The following is a 22,162-nucleotide window of genomic DNA, read 5'->3' as shown; positions in this document are numbered from 1 at the left end:
CGAGCTTACCGAGTATCGGACCACTTTCAGGACGTCCTAGCAGACAGAACTGAACACGTAGTTCCTAGCGGGACGCAGTCTGACTGTGTTTGAAGCTACCCGCCACGATTTTCTCTCTTATGCCAAACTTCTCATTTAAGAGAAGCAATTGCAACAGGCGTCGTCAGATAGTTGCTGGACGTATTCTAGCATGTCTTCTTCTACAATGATTTGCGCTCTACAGCTCCCTCTGGCACCATCGAAGCTATTCCCGATGTCTTATGAGATGACCTTTCATCCTGTCCCATCTTCTTGTCAGTGTTTTCCATATGTCCTTTTCCTCGCCAATTCTGCGTAGAACGTCGTCATTCCTTACCTTTTCAGCCCACCTAATTTTCAACATACTTCTGTAGCACCACATCTCAAGTGCTTGGAGCCCCTTCTGTTCCGGTTTTCCCACAGTCCATGTTTCACTACCAAACAAAGTTGTGCTCCAAACGTATATTCTCAGAAACGTCTTCCTCAAGTTAAGGCCTATGTCTGATGTTAGTAGACTTCTCTTGGCCAGGAGTGGCATTTTTGCCGATGCTAGTCTGTTTTTTATGTCCTCCTTGCCCACTCCGTCATTCATTATTTTGCTGATAGGTAGCAGAATTCCTTAACTTCGTCTATTTCATAATCCCCAGTCCTGATGTTAAGTATCACGCTGTTCCTACTCCTGCTACTTCTCATTACTTTCGTCTTCCTTTGATTTACTATTAATCCATATTCTGCACTCATTAGACTGTTCATTCCATTCAACAGATCCACTTTCACTGACATAGCAATGTCATAAATTAATCTTATAGCTCATATTCTTTCACCCCGGTTTTTAAATCCACTCTTGAACCTTATTTTTCTTTTCATCATTTCTTCATCGATGTATATGTTGAACAGCAAGGGCGAAAGATTACGACTCTGTCTTACACCCTTTTTAATCAGAGCACTTCGTTCATGGTCTCCAGTCTTGGTTCTTGTACATATTGTACATTACTCGTCGTTCCTTGTAGATTACCCCTATTTTCCGCAGAATCTTGAACATCTTGCACCATTTCACATTGTCGAACGATTTTTCCAGCTCGACAAAACCTATGAATGTGTCTTCAGTCTTTCTTCCATTATCAACCGCAACGTCAGAATTGCTTTCTGGTGCCTCTACCTTAGCTAAAGCCAAACTGATAGTCATCTAACAGATCCTCAATTTTGTTTTCCATTTTTCTGTATATTACTCTTGTCAACAGCTTGAATAAATGAGCTGTAAAGCTGATTGTGAGATAATTTTCGCATTTATCTGTTCTTGGTGTCTTCGGAATTGTGTAGATGATATTTTTCCGAAAGTCTGATGGATCGTCGCCAGTCTCATTCATTCTACACACCAACTTGAATGGGTTATTTGTTAACACTTCTCCCACTGATTAAAGAAATTTTGATAGAGTGTTATCTATCCCTGCTCCCCTATCTCTTCCCAAGCGCCTCCGGTTTTTTTCTCCTGTCACGTCATCAGACAAGCCCTCCCCCTTATAGAGGCCTTCAGTGTACTCTTTCCACCTATCCGCTCTCTCCTTTGCGTTTGACAATGGAATTCCCATTGCACTCTTAATGTTACCACCCTTCCTTTTAGTTTCAGCGAAGCCAGTATATACGCCGCGTCAGTCCTCCCGACGATCTTTTCTTTTTCGACTTTTTCACGTGTTTCCTGCAATCATTTCGTTTCGCTGCCATAGACTTCCTACTCATTTTGTTCCTAAGTGACTTTTATTTTTGTATTCCTGAATTTCCCTGAACATTTTTGTACTTCCTTCCTTCGTAGATCAACTAAAACTTTGAATCTATTACCTGTGGTGTCCTCGATATTACCTTCCTTGTACCTATGCTTTTATTCCGGAATATTGTGATTCCCCTTTTTATAGATGTCGATTCCTCTTCAACTGAACTGCATATTAAGCTATTCGAGATCGAAGTATTTATAGTCTAAGAGACCTTCAAACGTATCTTTCCATTCCTTAGTAAATAAGTATTCCACTGCTTGTCTTCCTGACTATTCTCCTAAACTTCAGTCTACTAGTTGTCAATACTAAATTGTGATCTGAGCCTATACTGCCTGAACATGATATAATATGACCGTAGTCTTCTCGTCTCTCTCTCGGCTACTGAGCGAGGTGGCGCAGTGGTTAGCACACTGGACTCGCATTCGGGAGGACGACGGTTCAATCCCGTCTCTGGCCATCCTGATTTAGGTTTTCCGTGATTTCCCTAAATCGCTTCAGGCAAATGCCGGGATGGTTCCTTTGAAAGGGCACGGCCGATTTCCTTCCCCATCCTTCCCTCACCCGAGCTTGCGCGCTCCGTCTCTAATGACCTCGTTGTCGACGGGACGTTAAACACTAATCTCCTCCTCCTCCTCTCTCTCGGCTGTTTACAAATATACCTCTTCACCTATTCATTCCTGAACAGAGTATTCGCTATTAACAGCTGAAATTTACTGCAGACCTCAGTGTTTTTCCACTCTCATTCCTAGAACGAAGCCCGTATCCTTCTTCAACCTGTCCTTCTACTTTCTCCCTAAAAACACATTCCTGTCCCCCATGTTTATTAGATTTTCATGTACCTTCACATAGTGAATCAGCTGTTTAATACCCTCATACATATTCTCTGTCTTTTCATCTCGGCGTGTCTACGTGAACTGTTAGTCTTGGTCTGCTATCGATTCTGATGAGAGCAACGCTGTCACTGAACTGTTGACAGTTACCCACTCTCTGTCCTACCTTCCTATTCACAACGAATCCTACTCCCGTAATACCTTTTTCTGATGCTGTTTATATTACCCTATGCTCATCTCACATGAAATCCTTGCCTTCTTTCGATTTCACTTAACTGACTCACACTATATCTGGACTGAGACTGAGCATTGTCCTTTTCCGTTTTTTTCGCGTTCCTACCATGTTCAAACTTCTGATATTCCACTGCACTATAGCACTATTCGTAGAACGTTACTCTATACTTAGTTATATTTGTCTCTATCTCATGGTTAGCTCCGTCTTGGCAGTCCCCTCCCGGAGATACGACTGGGCGATCCGTACGGAATCTGTTTCCAATGGAGAGATCATAACAATACTTCCTCAATTACAGTCTACATGTCCTGTGGGTACACATTACGTGTAGTTCATGCAGTGGTTCCCATCGCCATGCCATAGATCATTGTTGAATATTCCGACTTTTAGGTGCAGTTTCCCACCCCAAGGACAAGAGAGTGCTCTGAATCTTTCGTTGCTGGCGTCTGTGCGAAGGCTGCAAAGGCAGAAGACTGACGAGATGTGTAGAAATAAACGTCTATATAGGCTCGACAATTGGTGCAGTGACTGGCAGATGGCCTTGAACGTAAATGCACATGAATGAAGCTAGTGATCAAACTATTCGCGATCAAATACTAAAAATAGTAACAACCGTAAAACACGTAGGAGTAACCGTACAGAACGTATTACTGGGAAATATCCGTACAGTCATACAGTTAAAAAAATACTTTTACAAGGTTGGATTAATAGATGAGATGGGGTTAATCCCACGGATACTCAACTAATTCTAGTGGCAGTCACTGCACGGGAGACGCTGTGCATCACCGAGAGATTACAAAAAACTAATCTGTGATAGAACTGGAGTACTCCTTTAATTGGCTATATCTAATATCAACAAATCTCGTAGTGTACTCTGAACTGAGAGAAGATAAGAGCGGTTGCAAAACAAAAGAAAAAATAATACCGAATATAGTGGGAAGAAATACAACTAGCAGCCATGAGCTACACCATAGTTTGACATAATAACTATGCATTCAGTGGACGGAGGAATAGTTTTTAATAACACAGACAGAAATCTATTCGTTGAAATGGAAATGAAGAAGATTAACAAGAAGAATAAGGTGGAGTCGAATGGAATTTAATTGCGGGCTTAATGAGAAGTGGTTAGCGTTCAGTCTCCAGCGAGATTAACGTCATTAAATTACTGCTCTGTGAGGACTTAGAAAGCGCGTACAAAACAGGAAAGACGTTTTTATGTAGTTACCGTACGGGTTGTTAGCACCTGAGAGTTCACGCTGCTGCTTTAAATGTAGCTTCCTTATACTCGTTGAGGCGCTCGGCTGCCAGGTCATGATTCTCGGTACTCTATGAACAAAATGAATATGCGTGAAAGACTGATACAAGGGCGATATAACACTACCTGTCTTTTTTAAATTTCATATCATTGTCATGTTTTTTAACGTTTTCTACATTAGATTTCCACTTACTGCTGTTTCGCAGTTATTCTTGTTCTATTTAAGTTTGTTAAACACTCATTTTTGGATTGATGTTCATGGGAAAAAAAGCATGTAACTGTAATGACGTACAATAAATATTTTACAACAAAGAACTTGGTACAAACGGTCACCAGTTGAAATGTTCCTTCAAGTTACTGTAAAAAACGTCAAAGATGAAACATCAGCTAAGCGAGATTTAAATATGCAGTAATTCTAAATTTTCGCATACACATTTTGCCGCATCAGAAAGCACATTCCAGCAGCGATGGGATTGATTCTCATTATATTCATTAGGATTTTAAATAAGTACATTCCTTTTCTCCCATTGCTGTATGTTCAGACCAATGCACTGTTCATTGATCTTTTGACCGTGAAAATTCAATACAATTCGCACATCTCGAAAGTACGAAAGATAGAAAATTAAATTATTGAACTTCGTCTCTACAAACATAGGTTCTTTCATATTGCAAAACGTTCAACCAAAGAGCCAACACGAAGTTCAAATCGCTTCGTCATTGAACAATGGTGGTGGCAGTGCTGTTCAAATCTACCTCCTGTGAAATAGTAAGCTACATTTTCGTTTAGTTGAGGATATACAAAACCGTGTGCTTCAAATACGTCTACAAAATAAAACACCTTTACAAAATTATTCAAGTACTTATTAAAAAAATGCTTTTACATGAGAGAGACAATGCAGTACCAACTCAGACAGAGAATCAAGTGACACGAATCTTGTCTTCACAGAAGAAGAACAGAGCCATTTTTTGTTTTGAAAAATAAAAATATAAAGACATGCAAGCAGCATCTTAGTACGCGGAAACTGATCTGTGTGTTACAATTTCTCTTCATATTTTAAGGATTCTTTAATCAAAGAAAAAGGAGGTCTTGTGGCGATAACTGTAACCAACCGTTCTAACCTCATGTAAGTAACATATACAGATTCGGAATGTACCGCTACATTTAATTCACTTTACAGAAGTCAAAGATAATGATCGTATTGTTTGAAAAATAGTTTGAACGAATGTGAGAGCGACAATCAATAAGAACAAGTTTCTCAGCAGTAGAGTAAGTTAGGTACTAAAATGTAAATGTCGTGTGACTAGGGCCTCCCGTCTGGAAGACTGTTCTCCGGGTGCAGGTCTTTCGATTTGACGCCACTTCGGCAACTTGCGCGTCGATGGGGATGAAATGACGATGGTTAGGACAACACAACACATGGAACCTGAGCGGAGAAAATCTCCGACCCTGCCGGGAATCGAAAAAAATGGTTCAAATGGCTCTGAGCACTATGGGACTTAACATCTGAGGTCATCAGTCCCCTAGAACTTAGAACTACTTAAACCTACTAACCTAAGGACATCACACACATGCATGCCGGAGGCAGGATTCGAACCTGCGAGCGGAGCGGTCGCGCGGATCCAGACTGAAGCGCCTAGAACCGCTCGGCCACACGGGTCTGCCCGGGAATCGAACCCGGGCTGTTAGGTACTGAAGCAGTAAAGGTGAAGATAGCATGAATGTTAAAAAACAGTTGGTACATATAAGGCTTACACGTTTTTGCAGATTTGTGCTGCAGCGATTAATATTGTATAGTAAGTGTAAACAGCCACTTCATGTTTTATATAGAGAGTGATTTAATGTTCACTGAGCATCATCACGAGCCGACTTACGATTTGACAGTGGTGCGTTAAACCTATGGGTTTAAGATACAACAGGATAGAACAGAAACGTTTTCCGCAATATTAACAAGTGCGTGGAATTCTGTAACATGAACTCTGTCCACAGGACCTAGCAGACTCATCGGTACCGACCGAACGCCATGTCATCCTCCACCAGTGGCGTCACTGGATGCGATATGGAGATGTGTAGAGTCAGAATAACGCTTTTCCGGCCGTTGTCAGTTCTCGTAACATGGCGCCGCTACTGTTCGGTCAAGTTGATTAATTGTGTAGCTGGTATTATGAGGCTAGTGCAGTCTGTTGGAATCTTCCCACCAAGGAAAACTCCCTGGATATAACGGGGTAACGGGAATCGAATCCGTGCGCTCAGCATGGCAGTGAGCCACGATGAGAACTCAGCACCTTGTACATTGTTTTCGGTCGTAGCAGTTTCAGTGGCATGCTGTTCTATACATAGTCTCATGATACAACGCCATCAGCTACAAATATCACAGTAACATACGCCATCTGCACTAAATATTAGTTGCCTGTCACCACATTGACTCCGTTTTGCCGGCCGCGGTGGTCTAGCGGTTCAGGCGCTCAGTCCGGAACCGCGCGACTGCTACGGTCGCAGGTTCGAATCCTGCCTCGGGCATGGATGTGTGTGGTGTCCTTAGGTTAGTTAGGTTTAAGTAGTTCTAAGTTCTAGGGGACTGATGACCAGAGATGTTAAGTCCCATAGTGCTCAGAGCCATTTTTGACTCCGTTTTGACACCGTGACTGTGTGGAATAATTACTTTTTTGTATTTTCCGCTGCCGGCCACATTTATTCGTTTTGTGTATAATTTAAAAATATTGCAACACGTTTCGAGCATGTTCCCTTTATCTTCAGGAGTTTATACGTATCAAATATGGTTACTTAAAATGTCTCAAACTAAATGAACATAGGACTCTTTGTTTATTGTTCGCTGCTGGTGTGACTGTTGGGGTATTTGGATGAAGGAGAGGGAGGGGGGGGGGGGGAGGGGCGAGTATCGGAGCAGTAGTATGTGTAGACGTGAAGACGTGACGTATAAACAAAATGGAGTTATCGTGTTTAGGTGTGCCCCTGATGACGTCCTGAAAGCTGTTGCCCGATTAGTACTTGTATTGAAGCTAATACTCCAACGTGTCTACAGGGAATAGCGTACCACTCACAACCATGCAACACGGTGTAGCAACAGCGGTCTGAAAAAGATCATAACCGACGGAGATCAGAGATGAGTGTCAGCATTATTAGTGACAACCAATCTGAAATCCAATAGTAACTGCTGCTGTCAGTAGTTGCGGATGCATCTCAAGAAGTTTTCAAGCGAATTGTGCGAAGGGAACTCAGAGCAATGGATATTTGAAGTATGGGATACCTCGCGAAAGACCATTGCTCACAGCAGCAAGGCTGCACGTCTCCAGTGGGCCAAACAACACGGGAGCGGGGGATTACTCGACAGTAGATGTGTTGTGTGGTTCGACGGGTTGCAATTTTACCTCTTTCCAATGAATTAGGGCGTCGAATTCAACGACAGCCCAGTGAGGCTGTTTGGGAGCGCATAGTTCAGATCGCTGGTGGTTCTTTGAGATTGGCTTTGAGGTTGACTTGGTACACACATTCAGGTTGTCGTGAACAAGAACCTGGATAATTACTTCACTACTGGTCTCAGTAGCCGAGGTCGATAACGCACCCCTGTGCGATGGCAGTCGACTCGCTAATAAAACTGGTTCGTATCCTGTTGGTACATGGAATTTCACACTGCTAGAACGTCTACAACTACCTACATACTCCACAAGCCACCATCTGGACGAGGCGGAGGGTACCTCGTACCGCTACTAGTAATTTCCTTCTCTGTTCCATTCGCAAATAAAGCGAGGGAAAATCGACTGTCTTATGCATTCGTAGAATGGTTCTCCAGTCAGCTTCAAGTACCAGTTCTGTACACTTTCTCTATAGTCAGGTATGCATAAAGAGAATAATAGAGGTCCTATCGCACTTCCCTGGGGCACTCCGACGATACCTTGTCTGTGACGAACGCTCGCCGTCGAGGACAACGTACTGCGTTCTGTTACGTCTTACAAGGGGATCATCCATACTGTAAATCATAGATTTTTATGCCCTTCAAATATGCTGTAGACGGCACTTGCCCTGAGTACTTGGCTATCTGGGTTTTTAGCGACGGGCCTTGGTTTTTGAGAACATCGATTTTGAAGTTAATTGCGCGCTTTGTATACCTGTAACATTACACATATTCCGGGCAAGTGAGCGTATCGCAGCTGTAAAGATTCAAAGATACCGCGCTTGAGGTTCCGTGTTCGAATCCTGCTCGTGAATTTTTTTTTCAGAATCGACAGAATATCAACAAACAGTGTAAGGTGTGCGAAATTATAAACATATATTCAGTTATTAATTTTTTCAAATATTCATTCCGTCTGGGGTTCGCAGTTGTGGTTCCAAATGTTCGTACAACGGTCGCTTCTTGTATTACCTGAAATCGATCTCCGCCCATTATCGTCCCCTCTTCCGTGAATAGTGTTAGCCAGAACGGCAACCCCAGCGCCTAGTTGCTGGAAATGAGGATGAGAGTTGCATTCCTTTACGTTCGCATCTAACTACAGCGTCAGTTGCTCGCAAAGCGTCCCTAGTGCCGTGAGTTAGAAAAATTTTGTGAAATGAACCAAGTGTTTCTGTAATAGTGCAGCCAGAAGAAGATCCACAAGTAGAGGAGTTGAACGAAGAACCCAAAGGTGAAATCACAAGTACCATTAAATACGCCAAAAATCTACTCTGCTAACAGGATTCGAAGACGGTACCTCCAGCACGGTAGCCCTGAACCTTTACCGCTGCGCTAGGCTGAGTTTCTCGGAATATATATAATGTTACGTATATACAAAGTGTGGAATGAACTTCAAAATCGATTTTCTCAAAAACCAAGGCCCGTCGCAAAAAGAGCGGATAGCAAGATACTCAGGGTAAGTGCCTCTACAACATATTTGTAGCGCATCAAAATCTGTGATTTACAGTATGGAAGGTTCCCTTGTTAGTCTTCGAACCAGTCACAAAACTGGGAACCTGTTCATTGCTCTCGTACCTTCGTTAACAGTATTTAGACATCAAGGAGAGGAGTGGCGGTGGCTTGAAGTTCCTAATCACCAGTCTCTTCACCAATGCCCTGGATTAAATTCCAAAGCTCTCCGCAGTGTGAACTAATATCATGTGACACTGATGATGGTGATCCATCCGTCGGATGGGGACGTTAAGCTAGGCGGCTCTTTGGTGCTGTTTGAGAGCCGTAGGCTGTATGCCAGCACCGGGTTTTAACCTACGCCTTTTCTCATCATCATACAACACAAACGTATACAACTTTTCGACTAGGCAGAATCCACTCCGTGGAATATCCCAGCCGAAAATGCTACATGACATTTAATTTTAACTTCAAGATTGTCCGTGAGCATTTGTTGACCTTTTTATATATATCTTCATGATAACTATGCTGTGAACGTGAACAAACCCGTCTTCGACCTGGAATCTCATTGACTGGAGGAAAATTGTCTTCAGTGATTAACCCCGCTTCCACATGACACCCGATGGCCAGAGAAGAAGTGTCTGGTGACGCCCCAAGGAGCGGTGGGTTAACCATCTAGCTGTTATGAAGATGGTATCTATTCTTTCGGACATGTTCGAAAGAACAGATACCATTTTCATATAGTTAAGGCAAACCGGCCATTGACCTTCTTCTTCAGTGCTGGATGCACACGCATTGCCCGAACTCTTACGGGACTCGGTAAGATTGTCTGCCGTGAGTGATGAGTGTAATGGGCAGGGTCACTCCGAATGTAGTGTGTGAACACAAAGTTGGAAATGTGGGTCTCACGGGGAGAATGCAAGGGATAAGTCCCTGCAGTCGCACTATCCTCTGTGCCCTCGGTGGCTCAGATGGCAGTCGGCTTTCAGCCGTGATACCGTGCGGACGGGCTCGGCGCGCCGGGCAGTGCTCCGCAGGTGTTGTTGTTTACCCGCTAGCGCGCGGTCGCGTCGTTGTATTGCCGTATAGTACCTGTACCGACCCGACATGGCGTTCTCATATCGAAAAGCTACAATCAAACTAACGTTCAACTCATCGTACACGAGACCGAAGGCCCATGAAATTGAACTGTTTCTACGAGACATCATGCACATAGAACCACAAGAACTGATAGGAATTCATCTGTCTATTGTAACCAGCACAGTGTACCTCAAACTGATTGACGAAGCGGCCTGCGACAGATTACTCCAACGATCTGCAAACGACTTTCGCTTCTGTCACGCAGACGTTAACGTGAGCGTGGTAGGAGTTGACCATGCTGGTCTGGGGGTGCGTACCGTGCGCATCTTTGAACTACCGTTCGAAGTTCCTGTCAACCTAGTCGTTGATGCGCTGCGGCCGTACGGCACAGTTCTGAGCCACACATTCGAAACGTACCCTGTCCTTAACGGGGTACGGCAAGTGCGCATAGAACTTAAGAAGCACGTTCCATCATATGTTTTCGTTGGTGGCTGCCGCGCAATTGTTATATATGATGGACAACCGAGGACCTGCTCGGGCTGCGGCCAGGAAGGCCATGTTAGAACTGAGTGTCTGCAGCGCCGCCTCGTTCAGGTGCCCCGCAATGAACTTCCCCAACGATCCACTATGACCTCTCTCCCGCTAACATACGTGGAGGCGGCACGGCATGATGTGATGGATGATGAAAACCTGCTACCTCCTCAAGCCGCTGCCAGCTCCGTTGGAGAGTCAGCGCCGTCGACGACGCCGCAGCCCAACGGTGCAGAGGTTCCTACAGCCTCTGCCCTCCTCAGCGTCGTGGGCACCCAGCCACCGTCACTGTCGGAATCGGACACAGGGGTTCCTAGCGACCGAGACTGTGTCGAGCCCCGCCCTCCAGTGGATGTCGAATCTCGAACCCGAAAGCAAAAATCACCCAAGCGACACAAGAAGAGGCGATTGTCAGTTGAAGAACAGGACAGAGATGTGAAGCCAGCGGAAGACATCGACTTCGTTGACTCGTCCACAACAGCAACGGACTCCAGTGGCATCATTCACCAAAAGGTGCCTGAAGATAAGGAACACACTCCTAAATTTGGTGGCCCAGAAAACGAGGCGCATTGCGTTGACTCCCAAAATGTGGGCTCCTGTGAGAACGACCAGCCACCAATGACATCACAATCGTCTCTTGGTGATTGGGCAGACGATATGGAGGCAGACGATGCACAGCGAACATCGATATCTCCACCAGAGCCCATGGTTGACATTGAGCCCGGAGGGCTCTGCCAGTCAGGGGCTCATACGGCACAGTAATGCACAGCATACAGATGGATGGCTGTGTGGTGTTTGAGATCACTGTGGGCTTGCACCGGCACACTGCCTCCGCCACTTGATATGTCTCAGTCATACCGTGTGGGAACAGTCAATGTAAATGGTGTCCACTCCACTGTCAAGACCCGCATGTTACACGACATGATCAGAGCGGCAGACTTCGACATTGCCCTTCTCCAGGAGGTCCGTCCCGAGCTGCGTTTAGACCTATATGGCTACACCACCTACAGCCTACGCTTAGGTGATGGCGCAGGAGGAACGGCCATCCTTCTCCGAGATGGCATAGACGCGACGGACGCGACGTACTTGCCGAACGGGCGAGGCATCGCACTCACACTTGGCGCAGTCCGCCTCATTAACGTCTACGCTCCCTCCGGTACTTCGCACCGTGGTGACAGGCATGTCTTCTATTCGGAGGAGGTAGCCCCACTTTTGCAAGGAAATATGGACCATTACATAGTGGGCGGCGATTTTAACAGTGTTCTGCGGCCCGAGGACCAGATACCGCATTACGTTCCATGCCCGGCTCTACAAGCATTGATACGTGACCTCGCGCTCCACGACACATGGCTCTTACATCATGGGACCCAGAGTGGATATACGCACTTTACCAGCAATTCTGCCAGTCGTCTGGACCGGATATACGTCTCGCGTGCCCTCCGCACGGCAACCCGTGATGCAGAACTCTGGCCGACGGCCTTCACGGACCATCTCGCGTACATCTGCACGGTTACCTTACCCCGACAACTCACAAGACGCAGCAGGGGCCCGTGGACTCTGAACGTCTCCCTCCTTCGCGAGGAAGCGTGTCGGCGAGCAGTCACTGACACGTGGCGTCGATGTATCAGGCGCCTGCCTATGTATGCTTCCACGTTGCTGTGGTGGCTTGGATGTGTCAAACCTGCACTCCGAAAGACCTTGATGGCCTACGGGCGTGACAGATCGAACTGGCAAAGGGCAACATCGGAATTTTACTATACAGCGTTACGTAAGCTGGCGACGCAACCACCGTCTCCCGAACGTCAGATGTCCGTACAACGCATCAAAGCTCGTCTACTTCGCATCAGGACCGAGCAGCTCGAAGGTGTCCGCATCCGTGCGCGAGTGCAAGACTGTATCCCCAACGAAACAGCGTCTGTGTATCACATTGTGCGCGAGAGGCGCCACCGCAAACGTCAGCTCATTACGGCGGTAAACACGGAGGAGGGCGGCCGCGCAGTGACACAAACGGACATCGCGCACACGTTCGCCAGACACTATGGGACCTTGTACATGGAAGATCCGCGAAATGTACGTAGTTGTGACGAGCTGTTGCACGATTTTCCCGCCCCTCGGGACGTGGCACCCGATGATTGTCTGCTGTTGCCCATTACACCCGACGAGCTGACATCGGCCTTGGCACGTGGAGCACCGAACAAGTCGCCTGGACCGGACGGTTTACCCCTGGAATTCTACCGCACTTTTTACCACCTTATGGGTGACAAGTGGCTCCAAATGTTTCAAGACCTGATCCACCCTGATTTCACTGTCCCCACAGAATTCACAGAAGGCATTTTGATCCCAGTCCCGAAACCGAATGGTGGTTGTAGGTGGCAGGACTTTCCCCCACTCACACTCCTCAACAACGACTACAAGATCTTCGCCCGTATCCTCCGCGCGCGTCTCCACACCGCTATCGGGAAAGCCATCCACACCGATCAGACATGTTTAGGTGGTGTCAACAACATTCATACGGCGCTAGGAGTATACCGCGACGTAATTGCTTTGACGGCGGCCTGCAAAATACGAGGCGCCCTTGTCGCCGTAGATTTTGACCACGCATTCGACCGCGTCGACCACGGCTTCTTACGCGCAGTTTTGCAACACATGGGACTCTCTCCGGAGTCTGCACAGGTGGTCCTTCGACTGGTCCACGGAGCGCGCTCCCGCATGATGGTCAACGGTTATCAGTCTGGTCACATTGTTGTTGGACGGTCAGTGCGACAAGGGTGCCCCCTGTCGGATATATTATTTGCTGCAGCGCTTGAACCAGCTTTACATGGTCTACGACAGCGATTAACTGGTATCTCCTTGCGGGACGTGACCTTTCGTTGTGGTGCATTCGCCGATGACGTGGTGTTCCTCGCCAGATCAGAGGATGAAATGCATATGGCGCTACAGTGGCTACGCCAGTACGGGGCGGTCGCTGGGAGCGTCATCAACGTGAAGAAGACAAAATACATGGATGTCGGCGGGGGGCTTTCCCACACAACGGCGGTGCCCTTTGACAAGGTGCCCGTACTCAAGTGTTTAGGGGTGCAATTCCATAGCACTGTCCGCCACACGGCGGCGGCTACGTACCGCCGGCTCCTACACCAGACACGTGCTCTGCTGCAGGACAACAAACTGCGTCGCTTGGATATGCTTCTCAGAGCACGTTATGTCAAGACCTATCTTGTCTCAAAACTGAACTACTTTGCGCATATCCTTCCCTTGACGGCTACGATGGCCGACAGATTTCAAGCAGCATATGGACATTTCGTAAGCACCGGTCTGGTTTTTAATGTCCGATACGCCACCCTGGCGCTGCCGCAGCGGGCGGGCGGTATCGGTTTAATTCATGTATATAACCGTGCGCGATCGCTTTATCTCAACACTATGCGTCGCAAGTGGACCTCTGCCCACGCCACTCTGACGGGCACCCTGATAGCGGAAGTGGCACCCCACTCTCTGCATCCTCCGGTTTCTGTAGGACACATTTCACCGGCACTCACCCACATCAGAGGGTTCTTGATTGACTTCAGCTACTTACGGTCAGAACTTCCAACGACACGGGTGCCCAGCACAAAAGACTATTATCGCCTCTATCAACAGCAGCAACCTGTAAATACGGTCACCCACAGACATCCTGAAGTTGCCTGGAACACGGTGTGGCGAGCGGTACACACGCCTTTTCTGCCTACGACGGTGCGTTCATTGTGGTACGTGGTTGTGAATGGGAAGTTCGCTACTCCTCAGAGGCTACATTCCATACATCTGACGGACGACCCCTTATGTCCGACATGCTCAGTCGCTGACTCGGACGCACACCGTCTGACGTGTGCCGCGACCAGTGAGTGCTGGCTACTGACGCAGCGCATGCTGGCGTTACTCTTGCGGCGATTGCTGGAGTCTATCTCCCATGCTGACGTATTGCGCCCCGACAGCGTATACTTTCCATCAACCAGAACGAACGCCGTTAACTGGCTAAAAGGCGTGGCCGTTTACTACATATTTTGCGATGCTCCCAAAGGCACACTCCACTTTTGGTCTCTATTGATGACGACACATGTAGCTTTCAGCCGCCACCCGAAGTACAGAACTCATTTCACAAATTATTTAGGTTCATTACTTGCGGATCCTCCTGCTCACTGGGGCGTTCCGGGTATGAGATGCTGAAAATGAAGAAGAATCCTGGAGCATATTGATCCTCTACGGACGGAATAGGGGGGAACCCCTCCCAACAGACGAGAAGACGACTCGGACGCACGGCTACGGCAGTTATAGGATCTTTCTTTGAAATGAAACAAAAATAAATCTATAAAAAAAAGGATGGATAGAGCGTCTGCCATGTAAGCAGGAGATCCCGGGTTCGAGTCCCGGTCGGGGCACACATTTTCAACTATCCCTGTTGATGTATATCAACGCCTGTCGACAGCTTAGGGTCCTGAGGTAATTATCATTTCACTCTACCTGTTCCCCGACATACGGCTCGACAACTCGACAACGAGGAGTGATGGTCCAGGGTGCCAAAGGATCCCTTTGGTTGTCATCCGCGGCACATTTACATCACGACTGTACGTCGACAATATTCTTCGTCCCGTTTTGTTGCCCTTCGTGTCAAGCCATCCTGAGCTCACATTTCATCAATATAATGCCAGTCTTCTCACGGACAGAGTTTCTACAGCTTGTCTTCGCGTTACCAAACCATATCTTGGCCAGAAAGATTGCCGGATCTGTCCCCAGTTGAGAAAGTTTGGTCCATTAAGCGCTGTGCCTTCCAACCATTTCGGGATTTTGACGATCTCACCAGTCAATTGGACAGAATTTGTCGCGATACCCGTCAAGAGGGTATCTAACAGCTCCACAAATAAATACCGACCCGAATAACTGCTTGCATAAGAGCCAGAGGTGGACCAATATGTTACTGAGTCTCTCAGCTTATAAAGCGCTTTGTCTCGAGTAAATCATCCAGATTTTCTGAAACTGCAATTATTAGTTTGTCCGTACATTACATCACATCTACCAATTTCCGTCTCATTCGGATAATTCCTTTGTGGTGCGTCGTTTTCCTTTTGTCTTAGTGTGAGTTTTGACTGCTTGCTGCAAAAGTAACCCAAAGTGCCATCTCCCGGAGTTCAGCCACTTAAGTTCCAGAACTAACCATCTTCTGCAACTGTTTTCACGCTTACCTTTACCTTGATTTAGTTGTAACAGAGATTCAGTGATGCGTTTCTCCACATGACAGCTGGTGTCCTAATTTTGGCAGCTGCGCAATTTACCGCAGCACGTGGCGCCAACGTGACTGTCCCGTTCGACACGGCAGAGCGCCGTAAATGCTGGTCACGCACTCACGCAATGTTTGCACGCTCGATGCTGCAGTGCATCGCCGTGCAGTTCATGGAGCGCGCATGCGTGGACCGATTCAGATACACATTTCCCGAAAATGCATCATTAATGAGCACAGGCCTGACCTCAGCACGTGGCACAGCAGCTCTGCTTAGAAATAAATAAGTCAACGACTGACGACACGCTAGCAGCCTATTTTTCTCCTAGATTCACATCTCTGTAAGTCACTGTATAAAGAATGGCGGAGTGTGCTTTTTCCCAATATTGGTTTGTTTCAGTACGCATCGCAGTACGGAACACGGAAAGGATGACTAAATGCCTTTGTAAGCGAGCAAATCTCTCCTACCTTACAACCATGTTTAGGAGTACTACGACGTAGGCACTGAAACCTCTTTCTTCAAATTTTCTCGTCTGTTGTTAATCTTCAATAGGCAGGGGCAACCTTTGGTTTGCCACGGGCTGATTTACAAACTTACTTAAGCGCGAGGGCCGCCTTGTCACGTGACCCTACATCAGCGCTCCTGGCGCATAAAGTCAAAAGTAAAGCGTCCGTCAAAAGGGGTAAGGCACAGTTATGGATAGCATCCGTTTGCCGACGCGCCATGCCAACAAATTATGCCTTCAATTACGTGTTTTTAAGAGAACAGTCATTCTGAACTTACTCCGTCTACAGGTGTTTACTTTTATTTACCCGTCGTGGACGTTGTTTCTTTACATCTACATCTACATCTACATCTACATGATTACTCTGCAATTCACATTTAAGTGCTTGGCAGAGGGTTCATCGAACCACAATCATACTATCTCCCTACCATTCCACTCCTGAAGAGCGCGCGGGAAAAACGAACACCTAAACCTTTCTGTTCGAGCTCTGATTTCTCTTATTTTATTTTGATTATCATTCCTACCTATGTAGGTTGGGCTCAACAAAATATTTTCGCATTCGGAAGAGAAAGTTTGTGACTGAAATTTCGTAAATAGATCTCGGCGCGACGGAAAACGTCTTTTCTTTAATGACTTCCATCCCAACTCGCGTATCATATCTGCCACACTCTCTCCCCTATTACGTGATAATACAAAACGAGCTGCCCTTTTTTGCACCCTCTCGATGTCCTCCGACAATCCCACCTGGTAAGGATCCCACACCGCGCAGCAGTATTCTAACAGTGGACGAACGAGTGTAGTGCAAGCTGTCCCTTCAGTGGACTTGTTGCATCTTCTAAGTGTCCTGCCAATGAAACGCAATCTTTGGATCGCCTTCCCCACAATATTATCGATGTGGTCTTTCCAACTGAAGTTGTTCGTAATTTTTACACCCAGGTACTTAGTTGAATTGACAGCCTTGAGAATTGTACTATTTATCGAGTAATCGAATTCCAACGGATTTCTTTTGGAGCAAATGTGGATCACCTCACACTTTTCGTTATTTAGCGTCAACTGCCACCTGCCACACCATACAGAAATCTTTTCTAAATCGCTTTGCAACTGATACTGGTCTTCGGATGACCTTACTAGACGGTAAATTACAGCATCATCTGCGAACAACCTAAGAGAACTGCTCAGATTGTCACCCAGGTCATTTATATAGATCAGGAACAGCAGAGGTCCCAGGACGATTCCCTGGGCAGCATCTGATATCACTTCAGTTTTACTCGATGATTTGCCGTCTTTTACTACGAACTGCGAGCTTCCTGACAGGAAATCACGAATCCAGTCGCACCACCGAGACGATACCCCATAGGCCCGCAGTTTGATTAGAAGTCGCTTGTAAGGAACGGTGTCAAAAGCTTTCCGGAAATCTAGAAATACGGAATCAACTTGAGATCCCCTCTCGATAGCGGCCATTACTTCGTGCGAATAAAGAGCTAGCTGCGTTGCGCAAGAACGATGTTTTCTGAAACCATGCTGATTACGTATCAATAGATCGTTCCCTTCGAGGTGATTCATAATGTTTGAATACCGGATATGCTCCAAAACCGTACTGCAAACCGACGTCAATGATATAGGTCTGTAGTTCGATGAATTACTCCTACTATCCTTCTTAAATACTGGTGCGACCTGCGCAATTTTTCAATCTGCAGGTACAGATCTATCGGTGAGCGAGCGGTTGTATATGATTGCTAAGTAGGGAGCTACTGTATCAGCGTAATCTGAAAGGAACCTAATCGGTATACAATCTGGACCTGAAGACTTCCCGTATCAAGCGATTTGAGTTGCTTCGCAACCCCTAAGGTATCTACATCTAAGAAACTCATGCTAGCAGCTGTTCATGTTTCAAATTCTGGTATATTCCATTCGTCTTCGCTGGTGAAGGAATTTCGGAAAAGTGCGTTCAATAATTCCGGTTTAGCGGTACAGTCTTCAGTAACAGTACCATCGGCACTGCGCAGCGAAGGTATTGACTGCGTCTTGCCGCTTGTGTACTTTACATACGACCAGAATTTCTTTGGATTTTCTACCAAATTTCGAGACAAAGTTTCGTTGTGGAACCTATTAAAGGCATCTCGCAATGAAGTCCGTGCCAAATTTCGCGTGTCTGTAAATTTTAGCCCATCTTAGGGATTTCGCGTTCTTCTGAACTTCGCATGCTTTTTCCGTTGCCTCTGCAACAGCGTTCGGACCTGTTTTGTGTACCATGGGGGATCAGTTCCATCTCTTACCAATTTATGAGGTATGAATCTCTCAATTGCTGTTGCTACTATGAATTTGAGCCACATCTAGTCTACATTTGCATAGTCAGTTCGGAAGGAATGGAGATTGTCTCTTAGGAAGGCTTCTAGTGACATTTTATCCGCTTTTTTAAATAAAATTATTTTGCGTTTGTTTCTGGTGGATTTGGAAGAAACGGTATTGAGCCTAGCTACAACGACCTTGTGATCACTATTCCCTGTATCAGTCTTTACTTACGGCTTTTTCGAATAACTAACTTTAAACTTCCGCTGCGAAATGCTGCAACGCCATCAGTAAAGAGACAGTGTTCACGACACGTAAATAAATGTGAACATCGGAAGATGAAAGGCCACGCATCTCGAAACGTCATCATGGGTAAATAAGCGCTTATAAAAGCAAATGGTTACTTGGTCATAAATCACTTGGAGTTTCAATAGCTGCAAAGTTATGAAACGTTCACAACGGACAATAATTATCTATTTAATGCTTTTACGAGAAAGAATAGAAAAACAAAATACAGCAATGAGATAGGCAATCGAAAAAGCAATTAGGAGTAACTGCGATTTTTGGCCACAGGCACGTCATTGGGCAGTTTGAAATTAAGTAAACAACAGTAGCAAACATTTTTTAGATATTTATCCAAAAATGTCTCTGACTACTGAGCGCATAATAACAAACAATAAGAGAAAGCGGTGGTAGAGAAGAATGGTGAGAATGAAATGGATACACCAGACAACTAATCAGAGGGAAGTGAATGGAATGAGGGATTTTATTAAAAAGAAAAAAAGAAGGATATCGTTATTGCACGACTTCGCTAAAAGAAGGGACAGAGGTGTAGGATACAAACTGATCCTTCAGAAAGTGTCCTAGACTTTACAACCATAGGCAGAATCCTGTGAATGTTAATTTGCAATAGTTTTTCATAGATGAAGAGGCTTGAATAGGGCAGACGAGATTGAAGAGTTGCACAAAATTAGTCTCCGGACTGAAGGCAACAATAAAAACATCGATTTCAACATTTGACACTCAATCCTACACGCAAAGCTGATCGCAGAGAACCAATATTTAAATGTTTACGAATAATTAGAATCTGAGGAATGTCTGGTGCCCAATAGTAAGACGTTGGCAGCCCCACTCTCCATGCTGTTAAGACCGTGTCCGGAGCAGGGAACAAAGCCGTGTGTACTGTTTACTCTACCGTAGGTCGCTGCTTGACGTTCGCGTGCTGGAGTTTGCGTGATGCGGTGACACGGGGCGCTTCGAGCCGGCCTTAAGAAACTTGCAAGTGAGGTAGCTGGCAGGAGGCCCTTCCTGCTGCATGCAGTTCCGAGAACTGTTGACCGGGGCATATATGGATATGCTAAAAAGGTCATTTCTTCGCTACCTAAAAGAGTTCAGCGAACTTAATATTGTGGTAGCAGATGCTATCGCAGGTTGCTGATTACAAGCCGTGACACGTATTCTTCCTCTCTGACTTTCGCAGTAGCCCTTTTCTCAATGTTCGACTTTAACCACTACGTGTACGTTTGTAATCTCTCCCCCAGCTGCAACCCCCCCCCCCCCTCCCCGCCCTCCTCGCTGCTGTATTGATTGATTAATGCAATTTTGAACAAGGCCGTCGTCTCCGAAGAAAATTTGACTGTTTCTTGGAGAGAAGTTTATTATTTTTTCTGTTAGCAGAACAGCCAACACCGTGTTACAACTGGAGGCCGAAATGCACGCGTTTTAGATCACTCAGGCTGGTGTGAGGAGGGAAGAACTGTACTGACACGAGGTCGGCAACATGACAAGGAATGAGAATTCAGAAAGCGGACGTAATTGGTTTGATACTTAACTTTAATCCATTAATGTTGAACGTCGCTCTTGACAGTACATGTTTCACAATATTATCTGTTCAGAATACATTCTTGAAGATAGTACTTATAGTAACTAAGTATGGCGCCTTGTTAGGTCGTAGCAAATGACGTAGCTGAAGGCTACGCTAAATTGTCGTCTCTGCAAATGAGAGCGTATGTAGACAGTGAACCATCGCTAGTAGAGTCGGCTGTACAAGTGGGCGAGTGCTAGGGAGTCTCTCTAGACTAGACCTGCCGTGTGGCGGCGGTCGGTCTGCAATCACTGATAGTGGCGACACGCGGGTCCGACGTATACTAAGGGACCGCGGCCGATTTAAAGGCTACTACCTAGCAAGTGTGGTGTCTGGCGGTGACACCACATTATTATTATTATTATTATTATGAGGAACCTATTCTACTTCTGCACTCTCTACTTATTTGGATTCGGTTTAATGCTTGACAGTGCCATCACTCAAGTAAAATACTAAACGAAAAGGGGTATCACATGACTCAAAGAATCTACAACAGACCTAACCGAAATAATACACAAATTAGTTAATACGGTCGCTGGCCCAGTTGCGTATTTCCAGTATCCGATCAATAATGCAACAGCAATGAATACGTAACTGTTGCGATGGCTGTACGTGTGGCAACAGAAGGTTGACAGGCGTTTCTGACAACACAATACGTTACGAAATGATAATAAATAAGGAAATCAATTGTCTTATATCGTTAATACGCAGTTATTTTAATTTGGAAAAAGGTATTTAAACTCGTTATTGAAAAGTAAATGACTGAGTACCCTATTTTCCTGGACGTGGCAGGCTAAGTACTTTGAACAGTTGTAATTACTATGAAAATGTTTTCGATCAAATAAGCAACTGCTACGTTTCAACTGATTGACAACGCCGAAATACGAACCAACCTAAAACACATAGCATTATTACAACAGACAAAGATAACAGATTTGTGAGCTTAAGTTATTCTTTTCTTTGATTTGCTATTACTTTAGTTTTAGGTTAGTTTATTTTGCTTTGTCTCACCCAATTATCAAGAATGACTCTGCCTCTAAATATTATTGAACAACACACTTAGCTTATTCAGGCTCCATTAACAATTACTTTCAGTTATCCTTAGCAAACGACCAAAAGTGGTAATATTACTCTTTTGGTACTTTTACTTGTTTACACAATGACACTCTGGTATTCAATAACTGGAAAGGAACGGGACCCTGAGTAGGTTCAATGACTGAGGATAATGACAAGGTCAGTGTTTACATACAACACTTATTATGGAAATGAAATCCACTGATAGTGTTACTGAGTAATGTATCATGAAGTTTCTAACGTGAACGAAAATACAACAACGTTAGAGTTTGTTGCATTTGTTGAACCGTCGTCTTCGCTGTCGCCTGCAATGCTTCCATTACACGGGTACACCTTGACTCGCAGTGACCAATTATGGGATAGATCGTGATGTTTTTGGACCCTTTTCCATCTGCCCAAACCTATCGTGCTCTTAGTGTGTCGCTGATGACAACTGCGTCCGACATATGCCCCAAGTGCCCACCACTTGCGTGCGTTCACTCTCTCTAAGTGTCCGGAGCGCTCTGCTCTGACGTGACACTCGCGTCCAGAGATAGCGCTCCAACAAAAGTCTTTACTCTCTGAGAAGGATATTGCTTTTCCTAACTTTGCCCAACGGCATGAACCCAGAATG

The 22,162-nt window shown here is 45.7% G+C and overlaps 1 non-coding gene across 1 annotated transcript; it reads left to right on the top strand.

Moving 5' to 3' along the window:
* The first annotated feature begins 2,163 nt into the window (after positions 1 to 2,163).
* Trnaa-cgc lies at positions 2,164 to 2,244 on the top strand. Its single transcript has one exon. It is a non-coding gene; the product is annotated as a tRNA-Ala (tRNA).
* Positions 2,245 to 22,162: the final 19,918 nt, after the last annotated feature.

The sequence above is a fragment of the Schistocerca piceifrons genome, chromosome 3 (genome assembly GCF_021461385.2).
Source record: "Schistocerca piceifrons isolate TAMUIC-IGC-003096 chromosome 3, iqSchPice1.1, whole genome shotgun sequence".
Taxonomy (NCBI): Eukaryota; Metazoa; Arthropoda; class Insecta; order Orthoptera; family Acrididae; genus Schistocerca; species Schistocerca piceifrons.
This window is presented reverse-complemented; position numbering and strand designations above follow the sequence as displayed.